This window comes from Pinus tabuliformis, chromosome 8 (genome assembly GCF_031772625.1).
Source record: "Pinus tabuliformis cultivar Carrire ecotype Pingquan chromosome 8, CPIR1, whole genome shotgun sequence".
NCBI classification, from domain to species: domain Eukaryota; kingdom Viridiplantae; phylum Streptophyta; class Pinopsida; order Pinales; family Pinaceae; genus Pinus; species Pinus tabuliformis.
Genome location: NC_142294.1, coordinates 451612947 through 451619589, shown reverse-complemented (window position 1 = coordinate 451619589; position 6643 = coordinate 451612947).

The window sequence follows — 6643 nt, the reverse complement described above, 5'->3', positions numbered from 1 at the left end:
ATATGCTTTCCTCGACAACGTCGTGTCCCGGGTTTTTCTTCTTTCCTTTGTTTCTCAGACTTCCTCCCTTGCTACACTTGTCTCTCTTTCCCAACTTGAGATGTTTTTATCTCCCAGGGATGAGGAAGTAACTCCATTAACTACCTGGAATTGAATATTATCTCTTTAGTGTATTTTTCCCGTAATTTTCCATGACTTAACATAACTAAAAAAATAATAAAAATAAGTAAACTTTTATATCCAATGTTTTTCACTTATAATTTCACTAAGTATAAAATTACTAGATCTTGCACAACAAAAAAAAAAGTAAATGAGAATTATTTACACAACGAGGGGGTGTTACATCTCCCCTTTGTGTGAAACACTGTCCTCAATGTTCATTATTGCCTTTGGAACAGGTCTGGGTATTATTCTCGCATGAAACTTTCACCCTCCCACGTGGCCTCCTCCAGGCTAAAGTGCCTCCACTACACTTTAACCTAAGTGATATCTCACCTCGACAACATTGTTTCTATTCGATTGAGAATATGTAGAGGCTCGACTAGGAGCTCTATGTTTGGTTCTACCTGTTCCACATCATAAACTATTATAAACTCATGTTGATATTCAAAAAACATTATCAATTAAAATAATAAAAATCATTTATTAATTCTTTACCTACACGTCCCACCAGTTAATAATATGACTAGGCATACACATATTTCTTTAATAGATAAACATGGAACACATTATCGATATGCATATGGCTAGGTAAAATAAGATGATATGCAATAGGTCCCACACTTTCTAAAATTTGGAAGGTTCTGCAATATCAAGGTGCTAATTTCACACATCCCCTCCACTTCAAGGTGCTTTTGTTGGGTTTCACTTACGCAAACACATGATCACCTACTTGAAATTACCTATATGTCATTTTCTTATGCACTTATGATTTTTGTCTATCCTAAGATATTTCAGATTCTCTCAGACCTTTTTCACAATTAGTTACATTTCTGCTAATATATCATGTCCCAACAATAACTTATCTTCTCGGCTATTCCAATTAATGGGTGGTCAACACTTTCTTCCGTATAAAACTTCGAAGGGGATCATTTTTAGTGATTCGTGATAACTATTGTTATATGTGAATTCAACTAGATGAATATACTCTTCCCATTTACCAGGTTTATCCATTACATATTCTCATCATATCCTTGTTTCAGGGAAAACTAGTGTCAATTCCAACTACTAGTCCCACTAAGATGGGTAGCTACCTTAGAAACAAACAATCAAAGCAATTTGAGAATTCCTTTAAGTGTAATAGATAAGAGGGAAGAAAGGAGGACCAACCTCGATCTTGCGCTTGGATCCTTGCTTGATTTCTCTTTCCCTTGATAGAATTTGCCACTTCTCTCGTACTTGTCCCGATTCAAAGAGTACCTGTAGAGTTAAAGTAACAGAAAAACATCAAAGCGTCTCTATCTAAAACGTCATAAACAATGCAGAATCAAAAACACATTGACCATACAATTGCATTCATAAACAATAAGATTCACAAATACATGATTATATGGAGGAAAACTCAAAGAACTTTATTAATAGTAGAAGAGAGGATTACAACTCAGCTGCCTCATCCAGCATCATCCTTCGAGCATAGAAGCCCTCTTCACCTCATGAAAAGCAAGATCACCCAACAATAAAATGTCTTTTCTCATAGATAAACCAACAACACTTCCTTACAAATTACAAAATTCCAGCCTCTAGATCTCTCAAATAAGGGATCCATTTATAGATGTCTTGTAAGGGTTTGAGTCAGCTATGGGTTTTGATTAGTGTCATTCCACTAATAGTTCTTGGTTCCACTTGAGATTTCATTGATCTCTTACTCATCCCTGGGCGAATTTAGAGAGCCAAGTGTCCTCGGAGAAGTTTCTGGAAGATTCCATGAGCTTCCACTTAGCAAACTGTCTCTGCCATTTGTCTATTCTCACTCATCGCACCCTACAGAAGGCCATTTTAGTATACATCACACCTAGCTAGTGTGGCAGCTAGTATGCATCGCACCTTGACCATGAAGCAGTTAGTATGGTCCATTTTTGGCTAGTTCTGAGTTGTTTTTTAGGTGGAACTTCTAGGAAATGATGTAATCAGTTGACCATGATCCTTTAGGGTATGAAACAACACTTTTAGGGACTAAAAAGCCCTTGGTTTATGGACATATGAGTTTGGGGTTACAGTGCCCAAATATGTCTATAACAGTTGCCCCCTAAAGCATGAGATCGTAAATCTTCTCATGTTGGGTGAAATGCTTTATTATCAGGATCTGAGGTATTTGAATTGGAAGGTGACCTATATAAGATACAATACAATACATCATCATCATATTATTTTCATGATCTAGCTGAGGCAGGCATTCCCATGCTCAGCTTCATAAATTCATTTTCATGTACATAGGACAGAGTGATTCTTCATATGAAGAGTCATATTCTTTTTCTTAAATGACTATCTATGTATATTCCATGCACATTTGATGTCTTTATGTTCCTGAATATATCATAACCCACATGGATGAAACTAGATCTGGGGTCTTCAAACTTGTTCAATCTTCGCCCGATGTACAAGTTGATCCATGTGAAAAGATGTTCTGAAGTCGAACATGGAAAGACATTGCCTGATTACCAGCCAATAATGTAAGCTGTTAACATGCGCGAGAGGAGTCACTGATAATAATAATGACCCTCAAGGTACTACAGTATAATTCACATGGTGTGAATATATGAGCCGATGTCGAACATCAAGCAAAATCTTTTGGTCGAAGGCCATTGATGTAAACCTATCACCGGAAGTGAGAAACTTGCCATTGAGGCATGCAAGCTTCAAAGTACTGAAAGGGTTGTTTCTAAGTCGACTTCCTGGATAATGAGCTGATGTTGACAAGAAGTGACCTGTTGTAGGAGGGCCTTGATGTATCCCACATCTACGACATGAAATGGAGAAAATGATTTTTTGGAGGTGAAAACGATCTGATGATACAAGATTTAGGAATGGCGGTCATGAAAAATGAAGGGTGAAGGTATTGCAGTGGATGAGGCGTTTGCTGGATGGTGAATTCTCTGAATGACTTCTCTTGAACATGTCGGTGACACTGATATGGATTGGTAGTGTTAACCCCATGGATGGTACGGAAGACCAATGGTGATATGATGAATGGTATAACTCAACCTGACTCAATTATGGTGATGGAGTGAAGGTGTCATGTTCAAGAGCGACTTGCTACCAATAAAATTCTTCAAGTTTTCTTCCGTTTTTCCCTAGTCATTGCTGACGAGTACCTCTTTATTTTTGTTAAGCTTGAGGAGGATAACATATGCTTGGCCTATAATTTTCCCTTCGGGTAAACCCGTCGCTATGTTTTTAGCGAACCTAGCATCAGTGAGACTCGTTCTTGTCTCGGTGGAAAAGTTTGTCGCTATTGTTTTAACGAGCTTAACGACAAAGATAACTCGGTACTTTTCTTGTTTAGAGAGTTTGAAAAGGGACGAAAAGGAAACTCCAACAGTCTTTTTTCGTAGCATAATCCCTTAAGTCCGAAAAAGTATAAAATAATACGAAAGGGATGACTTTTTTATCACTTTAACGAGCCAAAAAAGACAAGCACTCGATCTTGTTGTTTGATAATCCCTTAGGTCCAAAAAGATTAAAATGTATAGGAGAGATGGCGTTTCCTTTTACTTTAACGAGCTGGAAAGGCCAATGGCTAGACAATCTTTTTATATTTAATGAGTCTATAAAGAGTTTAAAAGTGACTTGTTTTTGAGGAATGAGTGGTATTTTTAGGTAGAAACTAGTTCTAGGCAAGTTTGGAACTTCTCAAAACATGGCAGTGTGAAGAGGGTGGCAATCTGAATCACTCATCACAGCTATTCCTCAAAAGGGTAAACAATCAAGTGGAAGCGTATGATCAGCCAAATGAATGGAGGTGATGGTAGGAACACAACCAAGGTTCGAAAAGGCTGATAGTAGGGCAATCACGAAGGTTATTTACCAAAGGTGGATTCATTTTTTAATGAGCTTGAATCAGAAGAAACTATGCTCAGTGGCAGGTTTATTTTTTAACGAGCTTGAACCTTGCGGGAACATTGCTCTTTGGCAGGTTTATTTTTTAATGAGCTTGAACCTTGCGGAAACATTGCTCATTTTCCTTTTTATGTAAGCTAGGAATGACCAAACTATAAAGCTAAAAAGCTAAAAATGCTAAAAATCTAAAAAATGAAATTGGTCATTTTTTCTTGTATAAAAAGGTTTGCATGCCCCTAGCATAAAAGAAGTCTTCAGTAACCATATGGAAACTTACTGTGGTTAAGCAGGATGATTTTCTATCAATAATTAGACAAAGCACTTCTTGCACTTTGTCTGCCAAATAGACAAAGGTGAAAGGTCACTCAGACCAATCACATAACTTACAGGGAAACTTATCTCTACAGCTAGGTTTGTCTGCAAAATAGACAAAGGTGCATGCCCCCAAGCTTCGTTATATTCACCAAACTACTCAAGGTAATTAGGTGGATGGAATGAAGGTTCCTTTACGAGATCAAGTGAAAGACTCGACTTGGAACTTTGCTCAGCCTTGTTTCATTTTTTAACAAGCTTGACACAAGACAAGGAATTCTGCTCAGATCTTTGGTTTCATTTTTTAACGAGGTTGACCCTAGTCAACGAACTATCCTCTGGTGACTTTCGAGCACAACTCATAAGGGGTCATGAAGGAATGATCTGGTTCCAATGCCCCTAGTACATAATGTAAAACATCACTTAATTGCGTCATGTCAGTCGGACTATCAGAATGGTCAGGGTCCTTCTTAATCTTTGATGATGTAGAAGATATCATATGATAGGTTTCCACTGTGGCCACTTCCGCTAGATTACTTGGAGGCGGGAGGGTAAAAGTACCCATTAAGGATAAGTCTTTTAGGAGACCTACTCCGACATGTTGAAGTGATTAAGAACTTCCATGGATCAATGGAATGCTTCCAATAGCTTGTGAACTATTGGGGAAAAAGGTTAGTTGGTCAACATAATTCCACCTTAGAAGGGAAATGAAATCTTTCTAAAATATGTTGACACAACAGCAGCCATAGCATAAATCCAGGGCCTTCCTAGTAAGATATTGTAGTCAATGTTTCCATCAATGACCTCGACTTCAATTTCTACTGTCTTTCCCCCCAGTTCGACTTGCAAGTTACTTAATATCGCATATGGCATGTATGTTCTTCCGTCGAATGCTTTTAATGTCATTGATGAGCATGGCAAGGGTGGCGAGCCTAAAATTTTCCAACAACTCATTGACATAATACAGGTAGATTCCCCCCCATCAATGATTGTTTGATGAACAATTTTGTTGAGAGCTTTAATCTGTATAAGGAAGGCGACCTCAGCCGGTAAGTGAGGTTTGTATCCTTTATGATTAAAGATCACCAGATTGGAATCCGCTGGATCAATCCCACCTATCGGTGATAACAAAGCCTGCTTTTGAGATGGGCAATTTTGCAATACTTCAAGTGTCGACATAGCGGATGGCGATTGGGCTAGATCCTCCACTATATTATAATTCTTTGTTGCTTGGGCATGAGGATTAAATGTTGATTTATGTACTACTCCTTTGGCAGTTTTATAGTCAGTTCAGGAATGATGGGCGGAACAACTTCAGGTGAAGTTGTTGTCGAACTACTAGGTTGATCTGTAGCCTTGTTGTTCGATGACTATGGATTCCCATAATCTTTATTCCTTGTCGATATCAAAGCATCATTTTTTTGTTTCGAGATGGATAGCATAAGCACTTGGGATGGGGAAGCATGATCGATAGCAACCAAGTTTGTTTTTGGGCTCGGAAACGGATTAGTCAACACTGCTAGGGTATTTGAAGTTTTTAAAAATTTCATAACCTTAGCTTTATGTGGACAATCTTTCGTGAAATGCTCGTCGTCGCATATGTAACATGGATAACGAGGTTTCTTTTGCCCAGTAGGGTTTTCAGAAGATTTTTCAGGAGGTGAATTTTCCTGTTTCTTCTTATTATTTTTCCCTTTCTTCTTGCCCCCTGATTGCTTTGGATTTTTGCCCTTGTCATATGACACGACACTAATCTCTGAGGCAAGAGGTTCTTCATTTTCTTTTTCACTAGAAACTACAAGGGATTTTTTAGATGGAGCCTTTACGGTTTTCGTGCTTGTGATAACAATCACACCATCACCGACATGTGAGTCCCTGTTTGATTTAGGAGGGAGAGGAATGGAAAATTCTGGTCTAGGAGCATCAAGAATTTTGTCATAGAGCGTGCCAGACTGAGTATAGATCAAGTCTAAGTATTGTGCACGAGCAATGACTTGCTATTCAGTGACAATTCCTCCCTTAGCCACATCCTCTGTAATAGAGGGCAATAATGACTTTATAAACCATTCAGCTAAAAGCTGGTGAGGAACATACATCTTTACCATTCAACGACAATGCAGCCACTCATGAATATGATCAGATATGTGAGTGGTTGTCGTCTGTTTAAAGTTGGTAAGGAGTTCTGTCCCCATTTTGTACCTTATTGGTAACTGAAAATGGGTTAAAAAGGTAGTGGCAAGGGTGCTAAAGTTAACAAATGAAGCTCTAGGCAATT